This window comes from Sus scrofa, chromosome 17, assembly GCF_054392235.1.
Source record: "Sus scrofa isolate SSC_HxYL_T2T_F1_AM1 chromosome 17, Sscrofa_HxYL_maternal_Yorkshire_Landrace_v2.0, whole genome shotgun sequence".
NCBI classification, from domain to species: domain Eukaryota; kingdom Metazoa; phylum Chordata; class Mammalia; order Artiodactyla; family Suidae; genus Sus; species Sus scrofa.
The window spans coordinates 34,680,821-34,704,893 of NC_139399.1; the positions used below are offsets into that span (position 1 = coordinate 34,680,821).

At 46.7% G+C, this 24,073-nt stretch overlaps 1 protein-coding gene across 7 annotated transcripts in view; it reads left to right on the forward strand.

Moving 5' to 3' along the window:
• SLC24A3 (solute carrier family 24 member 3) overlaps positions 1-24,073 on the forward strand; it is an 808,408-nt gene that overhangs the window by 405,119 nt on the left and 379,216 nt on the right. The window lies entirely within an intron of this gene.

Below are 24,073 nucleotides of genomic sequence, written 5' to 3' on the forward strand. Positions count from 1 at the left end.
GAAGCATCCTCCTTATCTCTCACTCTGCCAAGTGTTGGTTCGTCTCGTTCTGTGAGGGCTCACGCGATGGGAAGCGCGTTTCTGCAGCCTCTCCCTCTCGTGATGGCTGGATCACAGGAAATATCAAGCACTTCTCCAGCTTTGAGAGGGTCGCGCTGACTCCCTGTGTCCTCCCGCTCCTGGGGGAGGACTGGAGAGGATGCAGCGGCGCAGGCAGCTCCAGTGGCTTGGACCCCCAAAGCCCAGGCACACGGGTCCCCAAGAGAAAGACCCGCCTCCATTTTCCCACAGGACCACCCCCGCCCCCCCGCCTGCCCTGCCCTAGGGAGACACCAGTGGGTGGAACACACTCGGTGGTGGGTGTGCAGCCCCAGGATTGTCACCTGCACAGACTTCTGCAGAGAGAACAAGCAAATGCCACTGGTGCCACACTCAGATGCTCCTGTGGCATGGCTCCTGTGAGCCTCTGTGCAGGGCAGCCTGGACCCCCGCTGAGTCCTCTACACCTGCTCCCAGATGGAGCTTTAGGACGTGCGACTCTGGCTCCATGCCTGTTGATTCCACTTATATGTGGGTTTTTTAAAAACCGAAGTATAGTCGATTTACAGTGTTGTGTTAGTTTCAAGTGTACAACAAAGTGACTCAGTTATACACACATACATTATATATGTATATATATATTTATACACACACATATATATATAACCATATGTATGGCTAGTCTAGGTTATTATAAGATATCGAGTAGAGTTTCCTGTGCTGTACAGTAGGCTCTTGTTTCTGTGTTCTGCATCGTTATCCTGTCATGAGAATAGTACCAATTTGAACTTGTCTGCACCCAGCTTTGGGCCTTGGAACCCTCTTCCACATTCTTTTTTTTTTTTTTTTTTTTTTTTTTGGCTGCATCCGTGGCATGTGGAAGTTCCTGGCCCAGGGGCCAGGGAATCAAACCCATGCCACAGCAGCCACCTGAGCCACTGCTGTGACACCTCCGGATCCTTAACCTCCGGCACCACAGTGGGAACCTGCTGCATTCCTGACTCACCCTACTTTAATCCTACTTTAACGTGTGTATCCTCATCCTGCCCACTTTCCTACAAGGTTGGGTAGAGACATGTCCATTCGCCCTGTCTGTATTTGTTGCTGACACTGTGTGTCACCCGTTATGTGTTCTGGGACTTACAGACAAGGAAGAAAAAGCGAAGTTCCTACCCTTCGGGAGCTTCCATCCAGGGGAGGGGAGGGGTGGTGAAGACAAACCACAGACAGACACACAGAAGTGTAAAGTAAGCCAGAAAGTGGTAGGAGCTGTGAAATAAACAAACTGGGTAAGAAAGCTCAGCCTTTGAGAGGTGACTTTTTTTTTTAATTTTATTGAAGTATAGTTGACTTGCTGTATTGTGTTAGTTTTAGGTGTACAGCAAAGTGATTCAGTTATGTGTGGTCTATACATATATTTTTTTCCTTTTCATATTCTTTTCTCTTACGGGTTATTATGGACCATGGAGTGGCGTTTCCTGTGCTCTGCAGTGGGTCCTTGTTGGGTATCTGTTTTTTACGTAAGGGTGTGTTTTTGAGCAGCCTCTGAAGAAGGTGCGGGAAGGAGTCGTGGAGATGTATGTCTGAGGCTGAGCATTCCAGGCAGAGGGGACAGCACAGGTGTGTGATGTGCCCACAGGACAGGGCAGAATGAGGTGGGAGAGGGTTGGGTGGGTGGTCCGAGGGGCTGGCAGAAGGAGGTGGAGGTCTTTGGCTTTTACTGTTGATGGAGAACCACTTATTGCTCCAAGAAGTGACATGACTGGGCTTCCATTTTTAAAGGATCAATCAGAATGTGGGTCAATATGGAGTTCCTGTCATGGCGCAATGGAAATGAACCCATCCTGGAACGTTGACATTGCGGGTTTGATCCCTGGCCTCGCTCAGTGGGTAAAGGATCCGGCATTGCCATGAGCTGTAGTGTAGGTTGCAAATGCGCCTTGGATCCCATATTGCTGTGGCTGTGGTGGTGGCTGTGGCTGTGGCTGGCTGTTGTGGCTCCGACTAGACCTCTAGCCTGGGAACCTCCATATGCCGCTAGTGTGGCCCTAAAAAGAAAAAAAAAAGAATGTGGGTTGATCATAAAATGTAGGGGGGCGAGGGTGGGAGGGGAAGACTTGGGAGATTCTTAAGATGCGTTTGGCTCAGAGCAGGCTGGTGGTAAGGGAGGGAGTGAGGAGACATCGGATTTTAGCTCCAGCTTGAAAGCAGCAGCAACAGAATTTCCTGAAGGGATAGAGGTTAGAGAGAAATATAAGAAAATGGGAATTCCTGACCTGAGCTGTTGCAGGAGAAGGTGGGGCAGCTGGCGGAGCTGGCTCTGTGGGGAGATATTAATTTTGAGAGGCGCACTAGGCATTCAAGCAGGAATGGTGGGTAGGGGGCTGAAGTGTACACCTGGAGTCCAGTGGACTAGTCAAGGTTGGAGGTAAGAACTGGGAACCCTGCAGCCAGGTGATGGAGGAGCTCCCCAGTGGAGAGAGTGAGGGGGTGAGCACCACGGGGAGCCTGCAAAGGAGACTGGGAGGAGCAGCCAGGGACAGGGCGGGAGGACCGAGGACGTGGTCAACCCTGGAAGCCCAGCCCCTGGGGAGGAGGGCATGAGTGGGGGGAGTTGAACACTGCGGATACATCAAGTGACATCAGGGCCACTGGTAACATGGACAAGAGCAGCCTCACTGCTGGTGGGTATGGTTTTCTGATTGCATGTGTTCAGAAGAGGACGGGAGGGGTGGAACTGGAGGCAGATCACACATCGAACTCTTTTGAGAAGTTTTGCTGCAAAAGGGTGACGAGAAATAGCACAAGATCTCATAGGAAAAGTGTGAATGAGAAGAATTCTGACTTAGTGGAAAACACCCAGTGTCCTTGTCTGCTAGTAGAATGGCCTCCGTTCACCTGAATGTAAAGGCATTGATGTTACAAAGTCTTTTCCCCTAATACATGCATTCCTTTGCTTCATTCCACAAGGGTGCCTTCCTTCTCATAAGCAGGTCCAAACTGTCATTAGTCCTCTGGAAAACCCACAATAAAACATCCCTGAGTTCCAGTTTTAGTTCATCTCTTCATTGGGTGCATGTAATCTGACAGTGCTCAGCAGCTAAGCCTGTTATACTACTTAATGTATTTGATTGTTGTATTCTATTGTGTAGCTGCAAAGGTGATTTTGTATGTACTATTATGAAGTTTGTGGTTCAGTTTATAGGGCAATGGGAGGTATCGAATCATGGTTTGGGGAGCAGTTAAGATCCCTTTTTCTAGATCTTCTACCTCAGACATATTTCTTCCCCTTCGCAGCTGATTTACCCAGGTCTGTTAGTTGGTGGTTGAGAACGTGCTCTTGAGTCCTGAGTTTGCCATCCTGTCCACTTCATACACAGCAAGTGCTGTCCTTTGACGTGATTTTGACCTTGGCAGCGTGCAGGGACTCTCTGTGATCTGACACACATGAAAACCTGCTTGGAGGCTGGTCACATTGCCGGACACCCCTTGAGCTGGTTGAAATCCTTGCTTTAATAAGCAAAAGGCTCTACAGATGTTTTAATGGCAAAGAGCTCCTTAATGCACATCAGAGACCATTTTTTCTCCTTATGTTCACGATAGCAGGACTCTTGGGCTAGCCAGATCACACACTTGTGTTTTGAAACACAGTTATGCCTTCATGTGGAACCGTCTTAGCCGTTTGCAGGGACGAAGTGCTGGTGTCTCTCAGCCAAAGATTTCCCTGGGCAGCACTGGTGGAGGAGGAGGGTCTGTTGAACTTGGGGTTTGGACATGCAAAGACTTTGCAGGCCTAGCTTCTTTTCACCCCAGAGGAGGTGGTCGGGAGCTTCACAGAGCTGCGGCTTGGCCATTTAGATGGGCCCCTACTGTCCAGGGCCTCCAAGTGGGGTGCTGTAGGCTGCAGTGCTGTGCCCCCCAAATTGTATGTTGAAACCCTAATTAGCTTTAGATGAGGCCATGAGGCTAAAGCCCCGTGATAGGATTAGCGTCCTTATACAAAGAGGAAAAGGTTAGAACCCTTCCTCACAGCGAGAGGGTGCCCGTCTGCCAACCAAGGAGAGGATCAGAGGCGGCAGATTCTGAACTCGATGGCACCTTGGTCTTGGACCTCCAGCCTCCAGACTGTGAGAAATACATATCTGTTTAAACTACTCAGTCCCTGGTATTTTGTTACAGCATTTGTTATACCGGCTGGACTGTGACATGGGGGAAATGCTTATTGACCCCTAAGTCAAACTTTAGGAATAAAAGGCAGCTTTCAAGCAACCAGGATCTTACGGATATACTTAAAAATTATCTCTTTTTACACAGGGCCCAGCTTGAAGGGACTCCACGGGGACAAGTCTGGGACAGTTTGATCACCAAAGTATATAAGGATAGGAATTACGTGTAAAAATGAAGAATCCATGCTTCCATACTTGTGATAGATGACGGGGGAAGAGGAGGTCTCTTGCTTACAGTTTAAGCTAAGTACTGTCTGGTAAATATAGAGAAGGTGCTGGAGTGAGAAAAATCATAATTTTGCAGTCATCACAGTAAGGATGGGATCAGGTAAAAGTCAGCCAGTTTTGGATACAATTGCTGGGGGAAGTTTTGATGAGGAAGAGCATATTTCTGTGGTCTTAAAATGTCTCCCCATAGATGGCTTATAAATAGCAAGAGAAAAACATAGTAACTCCGCAGTGAATAAATCCAGTCGTATGTTGATTGGAATGACCCTGATCAGAGTCAGTGTCACCAATGGGACCCAGTGGTCAGGTGCCTTCCAGAGGTGATGCTCCGGAAGGAAGGGTGACTTTTGCCTCTATGGTCTTCTGGCCAGGAGCACACAACCTGAATCTAATTACAAGGAAGCACCAGAAAACCCTGAACAAGAAACATCCCCTTTAAACAAGGAATTGTGTCCTTCACAAATGCCAGGGTTGTGAAAGGACTGAGGAGGTGTCCCCGATTAGAGGAAACTGGGCAGAGGGAGCAGCTACCTGCAGATCTTGACTGGATCCTGTCCTGGAGGGAAAATTCTCTAATGGACTTCGTTGAGTCAAATGACAAAGTTTGACTATGGACAGTAGATTGGGTGAAGGAACTGTACTGATGATAAACTTAGCAAAATGTGCCATGTCCATGTATAAGAATGTCCTTATTATTGGGAAATAAGCTTTGAAGTATTTAAGGGCATACGGTCATGAGGTGTGCAACTTACTCTGGAGGAGTTCAGAACTTACGGTGGATGGATGGACAGACGGACGGATGGGTGGATGGTTGGATGGGTGGATGGATGGACGGACGGATGGGCAGATGGACAGATAGATTGATGGAAATAGATGTAGATAGAAATTAGAGAGGAAGGTGAATCGAATGATAAAACAAATGGGGCAGAATATTAATAGGTGAATCTGGACAAAAAGTTTATGGGAGTGCAATTTTTCCATAAGTTTGAAATTACTTCTGAAAAATAAGTTAAAGTGATGGGTTGATTGACTCCCTCATTCATGCAGGATTCACGGGGCCTCATTCAGGTCCTGTTTTGCATGTGGTGAGCCACGCAGATAAGCCTCTGGTTCTCGTGAAGCTTCTGTTCTGGGGGAGGTGACAGAATAAAGGAAGACCCCAAGAGCACAGGACCGTGTCAGATGGTAATGGGTTCTAGGAAGAAAGGCCACAGGGTCGGAAGGTGGTGATGGAGTTGATGGGAGGGGTCCCATTTCAAAGGAGGCCAGGGGGGGGATGGAAGCCTGGTTTTGGGAAGGACTCAGTCCTGGTTCCACCCGGGGAGAACTTTTCAGATGGAGGGACCAGCCATGGCAAAGACCCACCAGCAGGACAGAGATGCCTGAGGAACAGGGAAGGAGACTGGGACTGGGGGTCAGGGACAGAGAAGACTTAGAATCTTAGTGTGGGGGGTGACCCCATCAACCACAGTAAGGAGCTGGGACTTAATGCTAAGCAGGAGAGGAAGCCGATGGAAGGTTGGAAGGACGGAAGTGGCCTTGATGAATTCATGTTTCCAAAGATCACTCTGGTTACCTCGTGGAGTGTGAATGGGGGCGAAGAGGGACACACTGAGCAAGAGAAGCAGCTGTGGGCCACCTCTGCGGCCCTACAGGCACCAGGAGAGGCAGCCCGGGCCTCCCTCCCCTGGTCCATCCTCCCCACCCCCACTGGCGTGAACGTCCCCCAGAAGACAGGGGGGCTCGGTAAACACACTCCTCTTTTTTTCACCAAAATGTATCTTTAGTGCAGTCACTCAGTGCCTCTCAGCAACTCTAAAAATCGACCAGATTTCTTTTTCCAACATGACTTTGACACATGCCAAGAATGACAAAAATGCCTCTCTCTCCAAATTTTTTTTTTCACTCTTGAGCTACTTTCAGGCCTGAGTGTTGGAGAAGAATAAATAGAAACCCAGAACATGATGACTAAAGAGGCCCCACTCCACAGGGGAAAAACCACCAAGATGCCAGAGAAGTATGTGGGGCACCATGGAAGCCCTCAAATAGGAAGGGGTGACAAGGGGACATGTCCCATGGGTACTCGGAGGCCTCATGGACTATTTTAAGAGAAAGAAAGGCTATAGTTTTTCTCATTAATGGATGCCCACCTTGGCCTCTACCCTGGGCCATCAGCCACCACTTGTCTGGGGTCTGGCCTGAAGTCTGGGGTGCCAGGACAATTTAGGAAGGATGCTCTAAATAGCCTCCCCCTTTTTCTTGCTCTGGGTGTCAGATGAAGTGGGTTTGTTCTTTAGCAGCCTGGAGAGGCCTGGTGACTGGGTTCTTGTGGCTAATGGATGGCTATTTTGTCGAGGAATGATCCTCCCAGATAGAAGAAATACGAATCCTAGAGAAGGGGGCTTCCCCATGCAGTGGGTGGCATATGTAAGTTCCCAGGCTAGGGGGCAAACCCACATCCTCACGGATTCTATGTCTGGTCCTTAACCCACTGAGCCACAGTGGGAACTCTGTAATAGTCATTCTTGAGTGGGCAGCTCTTTTAAGAACCTTTAAACGCCAGGCTGTGTGTGTGTGTGTGTGTGTGTGTGTGTGTGTGTGTGTGTGTGTGTGTGTGTGTGTGTGTGTGTGACTGGTGGGAGGCCAGTGCACAGTGGGACATGAATATCTGGAAGGACATTCCCTATGACGTCAGATGCTTTGATGGTCGCGAACAGTGGTGCCCTTTCCTTTTCCCTCTGGATCTGTCACTTGCTCTAAAGCACTCCTCCACCGCGGACAGGGTGCTCACATCAGGGTCTGGGAAGCAGATCCCACTGGGGGCGTAAATGACCCCAAACAGATGCTGCGGGTATGTCTGGGGGGCAGGTGGGGGACTTGGCCTGTGGGGAGAAGAGGGGACTACTTCATCAGAGCTGTTTGTGGCATCAATAAAAATCAGACCTTGAGAGAGATGGAATTTTAAAACGCGTAAATGTGTGTGTGTGTGGGGGGGATTTGCATTTCGTTGAGCAAGCAAAATGTTACTCAGTCCAGTCTTGCTAATTGTTATTTTTTGCAGTGTAAAAAGGTGAATCAGTAATTGAGCATGGTGATCTGAGAGAAATGTAAAGGAAAGAAGCGTTAGCATAACTGTTGCTTACTCCTTTCGCTATCTTCAGTGGTCATAAATGATCCTCCAGTAACCGTGACCTTGCTTTTTGGATGCAGCCGCAAGGTCATCGAGCAGGAGTAATGTGTGAGATCTCACAGTCTGTTACCATTGATGTTGAAAGAAGACAATAGGAGCAAGGGTTGCACAAACCTGTGGTCTCTCAGTATTTGCAGGGGATGGGTTCCCGGACCCCCTTCTGATACTAAGATCTGTAGGTGCTCAAGTCCCTTGTATAAAAGAGTGTTTGCATATAACCTATGCACATCTTCCTGTATACTTTAAATCACCTCTCGATTATTTATAACACCTAATACAATATGAATATATAAATCGTATTTGGTATTACCTATACCTAATATAAATAGAGTGAGGCAAATTCAAAGTGGTTTTTTTTGTTGTTGTTGTTTGTTTTTTTGTTTTTGTCTTTTTTTAAGACTGCACCTGGAGTTCCCATCGTGGCGCAGTGGTTAATGAATCCAACTAGGAACCATGAGGTTGCGGGTTCGGTCCCTGCCCTTGCTCAGCGGGTTAACGATCCGGCGTTGCCATGAGCTGTGGTGTAGGTTGCAGACGCGGCTCGGATCCCGCGTTGCTGTGGCTCTGGTGTAGGCTGGCGGCTACAGCTCAGATTCGACCCCTAGCCTGGGAACCTCCATGTGCCATGGGAGCGGCCCAAAGAAATAGCAAAAAGACCCCAAAAAAAAAAAAAAAAAAAAAGACTGCACCTGCGGCATATGGAGGTTCCCAGACTAGGGGTCTAATCGGAGCTGTAGTAGCCACTGGCCTACACCACAGCCACAGCAACGCCAGATCTGAGCCTCGTCTGTGACCTATACCACAGCTCACAGCTAAGCTGGATCCTTAACCCACTGAGCAAGGCCAGGGGTCAAACCTGCAACCTCATGGTTCCTAGTCAGATTCATTTCCATTGTGCCACGATGGGAACTCCTCAAAGTGGTTTTTTTGTTCGTTTGTTTTATGGCTGCACCTGTGGCATATGGAGGGTCCCTGGGCCAGGGATTGAATCGGAGCCATAGCTTTGGCTTATGCCGCAGTTGCAGCAATGCCTTTAACCCAAGCCTCAGCAGTGAACCAAGCTGCTACAGTTGGATTCTTAACCCCCTGCACCACAGCAGGAACTCCCAAATTCAAGTTTTGCCTTTTGGAATTTTCTGGAGTTTTTTCAAAAATACTTTTGATCCACAGTTGGTTGAATCCGCGGGTGTAGAACTGTGTTAAAAAGGTTGACTTGCACATTTTAAATGGGTGGATTGTGTCATATGTGAATCATATTTGAGTAAAGCTGTTAGGGGAAAAAGGCAGGAAAAGAGACATAGGCAGACAGACCTGACATGAAGAAATCACATTTTAAAAAGACACACTGAAGACAAAACACACACAGGGTGCTCATCGTCTTCCGTGGGCTATTGTCCACTTACTGTAATGATTTGATATTGGCCAAAAGGTCCTAAATCTGAATGGTGGGAAGAGCTTTGAGAACGAGGGATGTAGTGTGTTCAGTGTTCTCAGTGGGGTCAGATGTTTTTGGAGACTGATTTGATTTTTGGAAATAGCTAAAATGATTCAAAGGAAGGTTCGGCGATGGAGCAAATGATCAAGTTGAGAAATATCAACACAGTAAATAGTAGTAATAAAAATAAGATAAAAATAGGAGTTCCCGTCGTGGCGCAGTGGTTAATGAATCCGACTAGGAACCATGAGGTTGCGGGTTCGGTCCCTGCCCTTGCTCAGTGGGTTAACGATCCGGCGTTGCCGTGAGCTGTGGTGTAGGTTGCAGACGCGGCTCGGATCCTGCGTTGCTGTGGCTCTGGCGTAGGCCGGTGGCTACAGCTCCGATTCGACCCCTAGCCTGGGAACCTCCATATGCCGTGGGAGCGGCCCAAAGAAATAGCAAAAAGACAAAAAGAAATATATATATATATATAAAGCAAGACAGGAGACATTTTCTTTTGGAAGGTCTTCTCTACAAACTGACTTCATACATGATCATCTTTTTTCACCAGTGAAATTAGCTAGTTTTTCAACACCGCGGTCAGATGTCAAGATACACATGACTGTCCTGTGGTCTGTGAAGGACAAGGTGGTTGTCTTAGTTGGGTTCCTCCGGAAGCCCCCCCAGTCCCAACAAGTGAACCACAGCAGGTGGTCAGCTGGGGCTCACTGTTCCCAGGGAAGTCTGGGAGCCCTTGTAGACCCATCCCCAGGTTACCCAAGCCAGGGAGCGAGGAGTCCACTGAGTCCCCTCTGTCTTTTGTTGAGCATCGCCAGGGTGCTCTCCCAGCCAGAAACAGAGCACTCAGGCGAGTTAGAGGTGCTAGTCGCACTTGCCCACTTCAGTCTAAACCAGCGCTGTCCAGTAGAACTTTCTTTGGGCCGTGTTCTTTAATCTGCACTGTAGGGTCAGATAGTCACCAGACACTTGGAAAATATGACTGATGTGACTAAAGAACTGAAATGGTAATATTTATTTATTTATTTAGGCTTTTTAGGGCTGGACTGGTGGCATATGGAAGTTCCCAGGCTAGGGGTCAGTATCGGAGCTACAGCTGCCAGCCACAGCAACGTGGGATCCAAACCCCATCTTCAGCCTACACCACAGCTCACGGCAACGCCAAATCCTTAGCCCACTGAGCAAGGCCAGGGGTTGAACCCACATCCTCACAGATACTATGATGGCATGTCGGGTTCATTACCGATGAGCCACAATGGGAACTCCAATTTTATTTAAACGTATACATTTAAATTCCTACATATGGCTAGCAGCTACCATTATGGACAGTGCTGGTCTAAACAGAGTATTAGAAGAGGAAATTCTTATGGTCGCAAAGTCTCCAAGTTAGTCATCACGATGACTAGAATAGAAGAGTGGTACCTAAAGATGTATTTTCATTGCCTCTTAAATCTACGTTCTTTTGCACTTTAGCTGGATTGGTTTTCAGCATCTCTTAGCTGACACAGGTGGTCGTTTGTGTGCTCACCAGAAGAGAATTGCTGAATAATGCAGTTCACATTTTTTGATGATTCTGCATTCTGGCTCTGAGCACAGAGAAGGGTAAGATGTGAGAGCCTCCGCTGAGAGCAGTCCATCCTATAGGAATGCTCCGTGCTTGCTTGGCCCAGGTCAAGGATGAGCAGGTAAATATTGTTGCAAGGGGGTTACTGGAAGAATTCATTTGGTTGGATACCTATAATTGAAAGCAGTGGTGGTTAGGCAAATTTTTTTTCGTCCTTTTTAGCTTCGTTGTATTAACCAGCTCTTTACTTTGAGGATGGTGTGATTGAAGGTGTCAATCAGATCACTGGGTTAAAGGCATTCAAAAGATTATTCATACCTGTCTGAAAAGCAGACTGAATTATCAACAATTAATTTTTATTGAAAATGGGCTGCAACAATATAGACCATAAGTGACAAATGTGAGGGACCCCAATTTACCTCATGCCATCTTCCTCCCTTCCCTTGCCCAAGGCAGACATTGCTAATCAATCACAGAGCTTTTTCTTGTGGCTCCAGGATAGAATCTCTGGGTATTTCTTATTAACACAGTACTCCTGGCAGGCACTGCAAGTCGATCAGGATTTGTATATTCAATAAGAAACAGTGAGTTGTTTCTGTCATGCCTGACAGAAAAAGAGTGGGTGATCAGAGATCATTTCTACATAAGAGAATTTTAATAGACTTTTTGTTGTGTTTTTCTTGACTCTGGGGATTGAAGACACTAACATTATAGCTTATTTTCCCTACCCTGCCCACGTAGCCTAGGCTAGGACTCAGGAAACTACCCCCCTTAATGTAAACAAAATCTTATTGGTCATAGCCACACCCAACTGTGTATGTGTTGTCCCTGGCAGCTTTAAAAAAATATTTTTTAATTGTAGTCTATTTACAATGTTGTGTCAACTTCTGCTGTATAGCAAAATGGCCCAGTCACATACATATATACATTCCCCTTCTTATGTTATCTTCCATCGTGTTCTGTCCTAAGAGACTGGATATAGTTGCCTGTGCTGTACAGCCAGACCTCATTGCTTATCCATTCTAAATGTAATCGTTTGCATCTACCAACCCCAAACTCTCAGTCCATCCACTGCCTCACCCCTCCCCCTTGGCAATCACGTCTGTTCTCTAAATCTGTGAGTCTGTTTCTATTTTATAGATAAGTTCATCTGTGCATGGCAGCTTTTTTTTTTTTTTTCAAAAAAATTATTTTGGGAATTCCAGTAGTGAACCCAACTAGTATCCATGAGGATACGGGTTTGATCCCTGGCCTCATTCAGTGGCTTAAAAGTCTGGTGTTGCCCTGAACTGTGGTGTGGGTCAAAGATGCTGCTTGGATCCCGTGTGGCTGTGGCTGTGGCTGTGGCTGTGGCGTAGGCCAGCAGCTGCAGCACTGATTCATCCCCTAGCCTGGGAACTTCCACATGCCACAGGTGTGGCCCTAAAAATGCAAAAGAAAAGAGAAGAAAAAATTAAAAAAATTTAAAAATTATCTTGTGGACTAGGAGAAATGGGTTGCTCAGAACAAGCTCAAGTTGTCTCCCTTCGCACTTTAAGGAGACTGTTGTATGTTAGCTATAGCTGTGTAACAAGCCACCCTAAAACTCAGTTGTTTACAATAATAAGCTCCTGAGTCCATGGTCAGCTGGGTGGTTATGCTGGTCTGGTTCACACTCAGCTGATGTGAGCTGAGTTGGTCCATGGGCCTGTGGTCACCCGGGGGCTGGCTGGATAAGGTGGCCTCATGTGTCTTGAGCATCATTTCCACCATATATTCTCTTGGCCAAATCAAGTCTCAAGGATAGCCCAAATTCAAATAGCTCCTCCTAAAGATGAAATGAGCTGAAGAGTCCCTGCAGGGGGCACAGACAAGGATGCATGAAGAACTGGGAACCTTTCTGCAATTGATTACATTGGCTCCTTCACCAGGATGAAAAAAGTAAATTGAGAAATCACAGACCTCATGCCTTTCAGCCGTATGAACCATTAAGAGAAGTTTCCCAGTATTTTCAGCTACTACTGTTTAGCTTCATAAAGAAGACAGTGAATATACAATCTCTACTTGCAATAGAAAGAAGCTATGAAATGACATTTTTTAAAATATAGAATAATTTACTTTTTTCTTATTACTCAATGAGTTTATTACATTTATAATTGTACAGTGATCATCACAATCCAGTTTTATAGGATTTCCATCCCACATCCCCAGCGCATCCCCCCCACCCCCCACACTGTCTCCTTTGGAAACCGTGAGGTTTTCAGAGTCTGTGAGTCAGTATCTGTTCTGCAAAGAAGTTCATTGTGTCCTTTTTTCAGATTCCACATGTCAGTGATAGCATTTGATGTTGGTGTCTCATTGTCTGACTGACTTCACTTAGCATGATAATGAACTGACCTTTTTGATTAGCACGTTTCCATTGGCAACCCCAAGTTCTCCCTTGCCCTGTCATCCTGCAGGACTTCAGCCAGCAGACCCTTTGACAGGACAGGATGTTAATGTGAGGCCTGCCTCCTGCAGTTTGTCATGTAATAGGGTGAACAAACCTCAGGGCCCACTGGCTGGGTACATATCGGGCTTTGCTGACATTTTTACAAGCACCACAGCCCTTGCGTTCATCTGGGAAGGAGCCTGCGAGCCCCCACTTCTCAGACTTGCGAGTTCCCTGAGGCTGTGTCTGCTCCCTGCTGCGGAGGCTGCTTGGGAAGTGAAAATCGTGGCTGGATGGGGTGCCGTCTTGGCCTCTGGGATGAGGAGGGCCTGGATGATTGGCCGGTTTCATCTCAGTGGCTCTTCAGTTTCAGCCAGTTGTTTGGAGTTGGACAAACTCTTGAAAGCACGAGGGACTCGAGAGCTTGGACCCTGGAGCCAGGAGAACAAGGATAGCCGGCTCCACTGCCCACAGGTGTGGCCTTGAGGAAGAGGCTGACCTTGAGAATCTGGGGCTCAAGACCCTGGGCTGTGGAGTCAAGAGAACAAGGAAACTCAGCTCCACCACCTGCAGGTGTGACCTTGGGGAAGATCGAGGCTGACCTTGGGCTCTGGAGACAGTAGAACAAGGAAACCCAGCTCTACCACCTGCAGGTGACCTTAGAGAAGAAAGAGGCTGACCTTGGGCTCTAGAGTCAATAGAATGAGGACACTCGGCCCCTTGGCTCCACTACCTGCGGGTGTGACCTTGGAAAGAGGCTGACCTTGAGAGGCTTTAAGTTAGTAAGATGGGAACAATAGCAGAACTCAGGATCTGGGGCTGCAAAGACGCCACAAGTTAGAGCTGGGATGCATCTACTTCCGCGTGTGGGATAAGCACTCACTGGCTGACAGCTCCTATATCGAGATTATTTTTATGGGTCTGACTCCAGTGGAGTGAGCCCCTTGGCGATTTTAAGTCTGAGTCGGAGGTCTGGTTTTGCCGCTTTGAAGGGGTCTCCACCACCATTTTTAGGCCACATCTGGACAGCCCTGTTTGAGTGGAGACGTCCGTGGGTTGCCCTGAAGATGTTATTTTGGATTCACATGGGGACTTTCCTCTTTGTGAAGGGGGCAGCCTCTCCTCAGCAAAGGAGCACTTGCCAACCTTTGGAAGAGCTATAAACTTGCTGAATCAGGGAAAAGCATTCTTGGACATGAAGGTCCCAACAAATCAGGTCCTTTGTGGTTAATTTGAATGCTTCCAGAGTCTTGTCCCCAACCCTCCCTGTGGCATTCCTCTGGGGAGCTCAGCTCTCTGCAGTCCTGGTTCTTATTGTGTGGGCCACTTTTCGTGGAGGGCAGTTTTTTTTTTTTTGGTCTCTGGATACCTGTTTCATTTGTCTTTCACTCTGCTCAGCATCTGTGTAGGTGTTGGCACTGCAGAAGGGAGCCCGTAAATAAACAGACTCGATGAGCATCCATGGGGGTATTTGTTCATGCCCAGTCTCTGAGCCTGTGTAGCAAGTTAGAGAACAGAATGTCAGGTCCCTCGTTTAGCTGTTCAGAAATTCTGAAATTTCCTGTTAAGTAAGGAAAGGTAAAAGGAGCAGGTTAGAAAAACTGAAGCTAAGGAATGGCAGTGTTGGCAGAAACAGGAATGTCTTCGTAACTGTTGGAGTCTCATTTCTTTTGGCTTCCAGGTGGCGTTTCAGAGCCCCCGCCCTGCTCTACCTGCTGGGCAGAGCTGTGTTCTTAACCCAGGGCTGTGAGGTTTGCCAAGCGCAGAGGGCTGAGGGCCAGAAACCAATGGGGTGAGGACAGGGCTGGGCTGGAGACGGCCTTTGTCAGGCTCTGACCGTGAGCCCAGTCACTGGACACAGCTCTGAGTTAGTTACACTTGAAGTGTTTGATCCGTCATCTTTAACCGGTGGTAGACGGAGTTAAGGGAGGTGGAGGAATTCCAAGTGGAAATAAAGTAAATTCTGAATAATTCCCCAAAGGACTCCCTTATGATGGTGTGTGAAGCAAGGGAAGTTTGATGAAGTCACTTTTTTTTTTTTTTAAATGAAGTATAGTTGATTTACAGTGTTTCAGGTGTATAGCAAAGTTATTCAGTTATATGTACATATGTACATATATATGTGTGTGTGTGTATACATATGTTTATTTATATATGCGTGTGTGTATATACACCATATATATATATTTTTTCCATTATAGGTTATTACAAGATACTGAATGTAGGAGTTCCCGTCATGGCTCAGTGGTTAATGAATCCGACTAGGAACCATGAGGTTGCGGGTTCGATCCCTGGTCTCGCTCAGTGGGTTAAGGATCCGGTATTGCCGTGAGCTGTGGTGTTGATCACAGATGTGGCCTGGATCCGGTGTTGCTGTGGCTGTCGCATAGGCGGGTGGCTGCAACTCCAATTGGACCCCGAACCTGGGAACCTCCATATGCCATGGGTGCAGCCCTAGAAAAAAAGCCAAAAAAAAAAAAAAAAGATATTGAATGTAGTTGTCTATGCCATATATAGTAAGTCCTTGTTGTTTATTTTATATATAATAGTATGTATCTGTTAATCCCAGTCTCCTAATTTATCTCTTCATCCCTTTCTCTTTTGGTAACCATAAGCTTGTTTTGTCTGTTTCTATTTTATAAATAAGGCCATTTGTATCATATTTTATCTTATTTATTTATTTTAAAAGATTTTTTTGGCCACACCCATGGCATGCAGAAGTTCCTGGGCCAGGGATAAAACCTGTGCCACAGCAGTGACGTGAGCCACAGGAGTGACAACACTGGATCCTTAACCCACTGAGCTACCAGAGAACTACCTGTTTGCATTTATTTTTTTATTATTTATTTATATTTATTTTTATTTATCTATATTTTTATCACATATAAGTGACATCCCATGATATTTGTCTTTGACATAACTTCACGTAGTATGATAATCTCTAGGTCCATCCATGTTGCTGCAAATGGCATTATTTCATTGTTTTCTATTGCTGAGTGGTATTCCATCGTGTATGCTTACCACATTTTCTTTATCCAGTTGTCTGTCAGTGGACATTTAGGTTGTTGCCATGTTAATGAAGGGATGTTCTAACCAGGACCTCACACCCTTGCTCCTGCTTTGCAACCATCTCTGGTCACTGGGATGTGGGGCATGTGCAGGACCCAGAGGGTTGATCTCAGATCTCCAGGTTTAGGATGGTGTTAGTTACCGATTGAATTGTGTCCCTGCCCCCCCGCCCCCTCGCAAAAAAAATGATTAGTTGGCATCCTACCTCCTAGGACCCAAACATGCGACCTTATTTGGAGACAGGGTCTTTGCAGAGGTGATGAAGTCAAAATGAGTTCCTTGGGGTGGGCCCTAATCCAGGACGACAGGTGTCCTTTAAGCAGGGGGCAGTTGGACACAGATCCAGGGGAAACATCAAGTGAAGATGAAGGTGGAGATGGGGGTGAAGCTTCTCCAAGGCAAGGGGCACCAAAGATTGGCAGCAAAGCCCCAGAATCTGCCCAGATTCTCCCTCGCTGCCCTCAGGGGACTTGGTCCTCCTTTGACTTCTAGCCCCTGGAATCGTAATACGTATACCTCTGTTGTCCTAGCTGCCCAATTTGTGGTACATTGTTGAGCAGCTGTAGCCAACAATACGGCTGGCATCTTGCTAAAGGGCATGGATACTCCCACCTGTCACCCACTGCCCTGCGCAGAGGAAAAAGCAGAGATGGGGCTTGGGGACGAGGTAGTTCCAAGTTTCCCCAAATGAACCTGGGAACCATTTGGCAACTAAGACTGATACATTTCAAATAACCCCCCCCAAAATAACATGATGAGGTCTAGCTTTCTACCTCTTACCTTGGCATCTGGATTTTACGTTTATGATAATCATGGTAATATTAGAGGACTGTTGTATATTGTGATCCACTAAGGGAGTGGCACACGTGTGCGGGATAATTTACATGAAGGCCATGCTTGGTCTTTGCCGCCACTGAGTCAAGGTCTTGTTGGGCCCATCTTGTGAGCGAACGGACGCTCCAGAGGGCAAATGACTTGTAGGAGGTGAATGATGGAACTAGAGTTCAAGTGCAGGACCCTGGACTTGCAGACCCTGTGATCGCCCTGCTGTTCTGTGGGATGGACCACCTGGAGAATTCTAAAGGGATTGATGCTTAGGTCACTGATTTAACTAGCCTGGGAGGTGGCCTGGGAGAGGAGAGTCTTCACATTTCCCAGGTGGAGACCTACCATGATGGGCAAACCAACAATGTGTTTAAGGTTAAAAAAATTTTTTTTTAATATTTTGGTAGCTTTTTTAATAAGATTTTTATTTTTTCCATTAGAATTGATTTACAGTGTTCTGCTAATTTCTACTGTACAGAAAAGTGACCCAGTCATATATATAAACACACACACATATATATATATACACACACACATATATATGCATATGTATATATACACACATATATATATATACACACACACTTTTTCTGACATTATCCTCCATCGTGTTCCATCCCAAGTGACTAAATATAGTTCCCTGTGCTATACAGCAGGATCTCATTGCTTATCCTCTCCAAATGCAATATTTTGCATCTATTAAAATTTTTTAAGTTAGCTTCTGGAGAAGTTCTCACGGAGGTTGGTGAGGATTAATTTTTCCTTGGGTAGAGATTTTGGGGTCCCACCCAGAAATTCTGGTGCGTGCTGCATCAGAATTTCGAGGAGTGGACTCCAGGTGTCTGTATTTGAAAGAAGGTCTGAAGGTCATTTGAGGGTCATACAGGTTTGGGTTCTAAAGTGTGCTCTAGAGGGATTGTAGCCCAGGAAGAGCCCTGATGTCCTCCTGTGAAGCCTGTGCTGGAACACCCTACCTCGTGACCTGGGGAGCGTGGTGGTCTGTTTACTTCAAAGATTCTAAAGGTAAACATTATAGTGTCACACTGGAAAGGACCTGGGACTTATAGACGGAGTAAATACTTTTGCATCAGTCACCGGGTATGTAACTCCCAACTCAGGAACTGTGTTTTGGAATTTTACAGAGTTTTGTGCAGGTCCACCAAATGGAAGCAGTTTCCTATTTCATAAACCCAGAGTGCAGTCTTTCTGATATTACTGGGCTGGTTTCTTTGTTCTACAAATGAAGAAACTGAAGCCCTTAGAGTTGTGGCCACTTGTCTAACCCCTGTCAAAGGTGGGTCTGTGGTTGGAAGCTCCGGCTACCAGCTATACCCTTCTGTTTCTGACCCTGCACCCACCCCGCTGCACTCACTGACCACACCCCTTCAAGATCCTTGCTCTGGATTGGGCCCTTCCTGCAAGAATCACCAAGATGTGGGGACATGATGCTGGGACCTAGGCTAGAGCCTGGGGGGATCTGCCCAACAAGAGCAGGAATACGCTCCCGCTGCATGGCTCAGGGGTGAAGGGAGTCAGGGCTTCCACTCAGGACGTTCTCTGGAACAAAAGACATGACCTTCTCTGGAGAGCCCACATCTGCCTGGAGAGCCCCCTGTTCCGCCTCCTGTAGGTCTGTGTGTTTCATCTTGTCCTTCTGCCCTGGGGTGGTGATCATCATTCTGGAGAAGAGACCTTGGAGAGACAGCAGGTGTAGTGGAAATAAGCACAGCATCTGGGCTTGGAATCCTGAGGTCTCAGATCCACCCTCAGTCGCATTAGAGCCACTCAGTAGGCTCTCTGGACTCTCCTTTTCTCCTCCCTAAAAATATCTACTTTTGGGGTGTTGGTGAAGAGTACACAAGATAAAAAGTATCAAAAAGCACCTTAAAACTTTATGCCATATTAGTTGTTATTCTTGTTATTGTTGTAATTATCCTTGGACTGTTGGTCTGCATCAGGTTGGTATGGGAACTCAGGATGGGGTGGAGTTCTCTTCAAGGCTCAGCAGTTAACGAACCCGACCAGGATCCATGAGGATGCGGGTTCGATCCCTGGCTTCACTCAGTGGGTTAAGGATCTGGCGTTGCCGTGAGCTGTGGTGTAGGTCACAGATGCAGCTCAGGTCCCATGTTGCTATGGCTTTGGTGTAGGCAGCAGCTGCTGCAGCTCTGATTTGATCCCTAGCCTGGGAACCTCCATATGCCACGGGTGCAGCCTTCAAAAAAAAAAAAAAAAAAAAAAAAAAAAAAAAAAAAAAAAAAGATGGGGCACCGACTTTGCTTTGTACCTGCAAGAATAGTGAAGTACCAGTTTCTATTTGTCGTATTTGTGGGTTAAGTTTTCTTTTGCCAGCCTTCCAATAATTTAGAAACACAATGCCCTATACATTAAGTCAAGATGATTAGCTGTCTGTTCTCCTGAACATGAAAATCCAAGGCAGAAAATATTGGCAGGGACCAAGGTGTCTGGGCCATTGGCCAGAGTGATTTATTCATTATCAGTCTTTATGTCTTGTCCAGGAGCTGTGGGAAACCAGGGTGGAGGCCATGGCACCTATACTCTGCTTTAGGCACCCATTAAGGTAAACTTCTGCTGAATTGGCAATGGTAATCTTCGGATGATCAGACGATCCGATTTAAGATCATATTCAACTGTAGAACAAATGTCATTGGAATATTCATCATACATTAAAATTAGGTGGTTGAATATTGAGTGACATGGAAACATATTTATGATTAGTGTTTTAGGTGCAAAAAGCAAGTTATATGTATGGAAGTTTATGCCCTCAGTGTTAAGAATGGATTTCTGGTGTTAGAAAGAAAGTATTTCTGTTTTCATCTTTGTATCTCTTGGCATTTTTCAAGGAAATACTAGTCTTGCCTGATGAATCTGGTTTCACTTGAATTGGGTCTTGATGGATGTATACGAGTTGGGAACACAGGGGGTCCATCCTGAGGGACAGGTGTTGCATTTGTGGAGGCACAGAGGAATGAAAGTCTGTGGCCTGTTCTGGAAATGGCCAGGCCACATGGAGAACGTCAACCAGTTAGGGTTTGCAGCAAGGTCTGGCTGGAATAGGGAGAAGGAACTTGGGAGCACTGGGAAGCAATGTTGGAAAAGTTCACTGAAACCAGATGATGAAGAGTCTTACAGACCTGGAGGTAGATTCATCACCCATAAAGGGAGAGGGGATTAGGCTGTGTGGGATGCTTGTTGAAAATGTTGGAGCGTAAGGGGGCTTGCCCCCTGCCATGTTTTCCAAAGTCATGGGGTTATGGACCTCACTTCTAGCCAATACTGATCTGAAAGTATTTTGGACCTCAGTCCACAGTCAAGGAAATAAGCTCTGGTTTCTGAGCCTGGGAAGAATCATGGTGGACTTGACCTCTGAGCATTGGTTTCTGGGTTGGGGAAAGCAGCTGGGTATCTGTGGATACCTCCCCCTCCAGTGAATAAACAGGACATTGGTTGGTGATAGAGCAGTAAACATGTTCAGGCCACAATAAAGTGTGTTGTTACATCATTGGAAAATTTTTGTTTGCTTGTTTTATTTACTTTTTTTAAAAAAAATTTATTGAAGTATAGGTGATTTACAATGTGTTAATTTCTGCTATACGGCAAAGTGACTCAGTTACATATACATATTATATATATATATAATTTTTCATATTCTTTTGCATTATGGTTTATCACAGGGTATTGACTGTAGTTCTCTGTGCTATGCAGTAGGACCTTGTTATTTATCCATTCTGTATATAATAGTTTGCATCTGTTAATCCAAAACTCCCAATCCTTCCCTTCCCCACTCTTTCTCCCCCTTGGCAACCACAAGTATGTTCTCTATATCACTGAATCTGTTTCTGTTTTGTAGATACGGTCATTTGTGACATATTTTAGATTCCACATATAAATGATATCAAATGGTATTTGCCTTTCTCTTTCTGACTTAGTATGAGAATCTCTAGTTGTATCCATGTTGCCACAAATGACATCATTTCATTCTTTTTATGGCTGAGTAATATTCCATTGTGTATATGTACCACATCCTCTAGATCCATTCATTTATCATGGACACATAGGTTGTTTCTATGTCTTGACTGTTGTAAATAATGCTGCTATGAACATAGGGGAGCATGTATTTTCTCAAATTGTAGTTTTGACTGGGTATATGCCCAGGAGCAGGATTTTTGTATCATATGGCAGCTCTATTTTTAGTTTTTTGAGGGGAGAATAGGGAGGATATGGGAACTCTCGGCTGTATGTTCCACCCAATTTTTCTATAAACCTACAACTTCTCTATAAAATGATGTCTATTAATAAATGAAAAGATAAAACAAACATTATGTAGACCTAGAGTTTTAAAAATAATACTTGTGAGTGATTAACTTGTAAAAGAAATTAGGACAGAATTCAGATTTTTTTCCCATAAAAATGATTCCCTGGTGAAGATGAAAAGGTGACATTAGAGTAATTGAAAAGACTGTGGGGACGTACAGGGTACAGTAACAGAGCCTGGGCTCAGGAATGCCTCGTGCCTGAGTCCCAGGCTGGCCTGTCTTTTAGAAGCAGTGTGACTTTGTTTTATTTATTTATTTATTTTTTTGTCTTTTTGTCTTTTTGGGACTGCACCCTCGGCATATGGAGTTCCCAGGCTAGGGGTCAAATCAGAGCTGAAGCCTCTGGACTATGCGACAGCCACAGCAACACTGGATCCAAGCCACGTCTGTGACCTACACCACAGCTCATGGCAACGCCGGATCCTTAACCTACTGAGCGAGGCCAGGGCTTGGATCTGCATCATCATGGATGCTAGTTGGGTTCACTCACTGCTGAGCCATGACGGGAACTCCCAGAAGCAGTGTAACTTTAGGTGAGTTATAACTCGGCTTCAGACTTTCCATCTGCGGAGTGAGGGTCGTATGACCTACTCCATGGGGTTGTGAAGGTGAAGGAACATGACGGCTATAAAGAGGTTGGACAGTAGGAGTTCCCATCGTGGCTCAGTGGTTAACAAATCCGACTAGGAACCATGAGGTTGCGGGTTCGATCCTTGGCCTTGCTCAGTGGGTTAAGGACCCAGTGTTGCTGTGAGCTGTGGTGTAGGTTGCAGACTCGGCTCAGATCCCGCGTTGCTGTGGCTCTGGTGTAGGCCAGCGGCTACAGCTCCGATTCGACCCCTAGCCTGGGAACCTCCATATGCCAAGGGAGCAGCCCAAGAAATGGCAAAAAGACAAAAAAAAAAAAAAAAAAAAAGGAGGTTGGACAGTATCGCGTGTGGAACTCAAGTTCCCTCCCACCCTCACCCCACTTCCGACACCCTCAGGGCGCTGTCAGGGACCGTTCTTTTGGGTTCAATCAAGGGCTGTCCATCTTTGGCTTCTCTTCTATGGCTGGGAGGCCAATTGATGACAGACAGCTACTCCTGCAGGTCACAAAACGGTGGTAACTGACCTTGCTTCCCCAGGACGTCTGTTCAGGCTCTGCTAGAAGCCAAGGGCTCTCCACGTAGGGTTTCAGTTTCACACTCTGCGCCCCTGACTCTCTTTCTGGGTGGCCAGGGCGTTTCACACTTCAGATGGACCTCATGAGGCTGATCTGCTTTCTACAAGGAGAACTGGGAATTCCCAGCTGAGTGGAAGGTTCTGTTCCCTCTCATTTTATCGCATGAGGTATCCCGTCCCGCTTGTGCAGACGTAGCCCTATCTGGATGGGCTATCAGTCTGTGGCGGGGGTGAGCTGTCAGTGGGTTGGACAGTGCAGATATAGATTGTTTCCTTCATCTCAGAAAGTTCTCTTGGACAACACAGATAAGGAGTGTTCTGTCTCTCTCACTAACTGCCTTTTTATCTCCTGCATGCATTTGCCCTTGGCTGTTTGTGTGGCCGCCTCCCCAGGTCTGGCCCTCAGTGCCTATGCATATGCTGATTGATCGATAGAGTTGTCCCTTAGCAAGTCTGGCATAAGGCTATACCTCTGGCTTCTCAAATGGCAAAACTACTCCTCTGCTTGACAGTTGAGCCTTTACCAGGACCCCAGCCCCCATGTGCTGCCCGGTCTCCTCCCATCCCCCTGGCACGTCCCCAGAGCACGCAGCCCGTGCACACCAGGCTCACTGCTGTTTTGGGAACTCATCCTTCCGCTCCATGCCTCTGGGCAAGGTCTCATTTCACCCTCCGCTCTTGGAGTGGTCTCCCTCCTCTCCATCCGCCCTGTCAAAGTCCATTATGTAGCATGCTTCTCAGACGTCACCTCCTCAGAGAAGCCCTCCGTGATCAACCCACCAGATGGTTTCTTAGGGAAATGCCTTGACAATTTAGGTTTCCCTCCTTTGAGACCCCTGGCACATCTTGCTCTGCAGGAAATTTGTCTGTTTGTATGACCCATCTTTACTTGCTCCTGCAATAGCCATTCCTTTAAGGACAGGTGCTCTGGGTCCTCTGTACACGCAAGCCCAGTCTTCTGATGGCAAAACATATCCTTCCAGCCAGGAAACAATCTCCAGAGCCACTTCTCCAAGAAACTCTTTCCTAAACCACCATCAGAACAAGCTCAGTCTCACCCTTGCTCCCTTCCCCTCGATGAACATTTAGCCACTCTGGCTACATGTCCCCTTCTGCACACTGGAGGATTGGCTTGTGCACCAGACACTGTGGATGCCCAGATTATTATGTATCTCAGGCCTTAGTATTTCCAGGTGTACTGCCCATGCTGCTCACTGCCTGAACCTCAGTCTCTTTGCCCGAGGGTTTTGAGATGGTCTCCAAAGCCCAAGAAGACCACTCTCCCTGCCCCACAGAGCAGACCAGATGTTGCAGGGAGTGAACGTCCTTGGGAACCGTCCTCAACCAAGAGCTGATGTGGGTTGGTGTATAAATACCCCAGCTCTCTCTCCCATTGTGTGGGACGGCTCCGAGGGACGTGCATCATGGAGTTTCCCAGCATGTGGTTGTCCTAGAAGGACTGAGCTTCCACTGCCCACATGTAACTGCTTGATAACCTAACCCTTTGCTGCCTGCCTTCCTGCCCTCTCCCATTTCCCCACTAGCAAGGTTCAGTTTTCCTCCCAGCAGACTCGCTGCCTTGAATC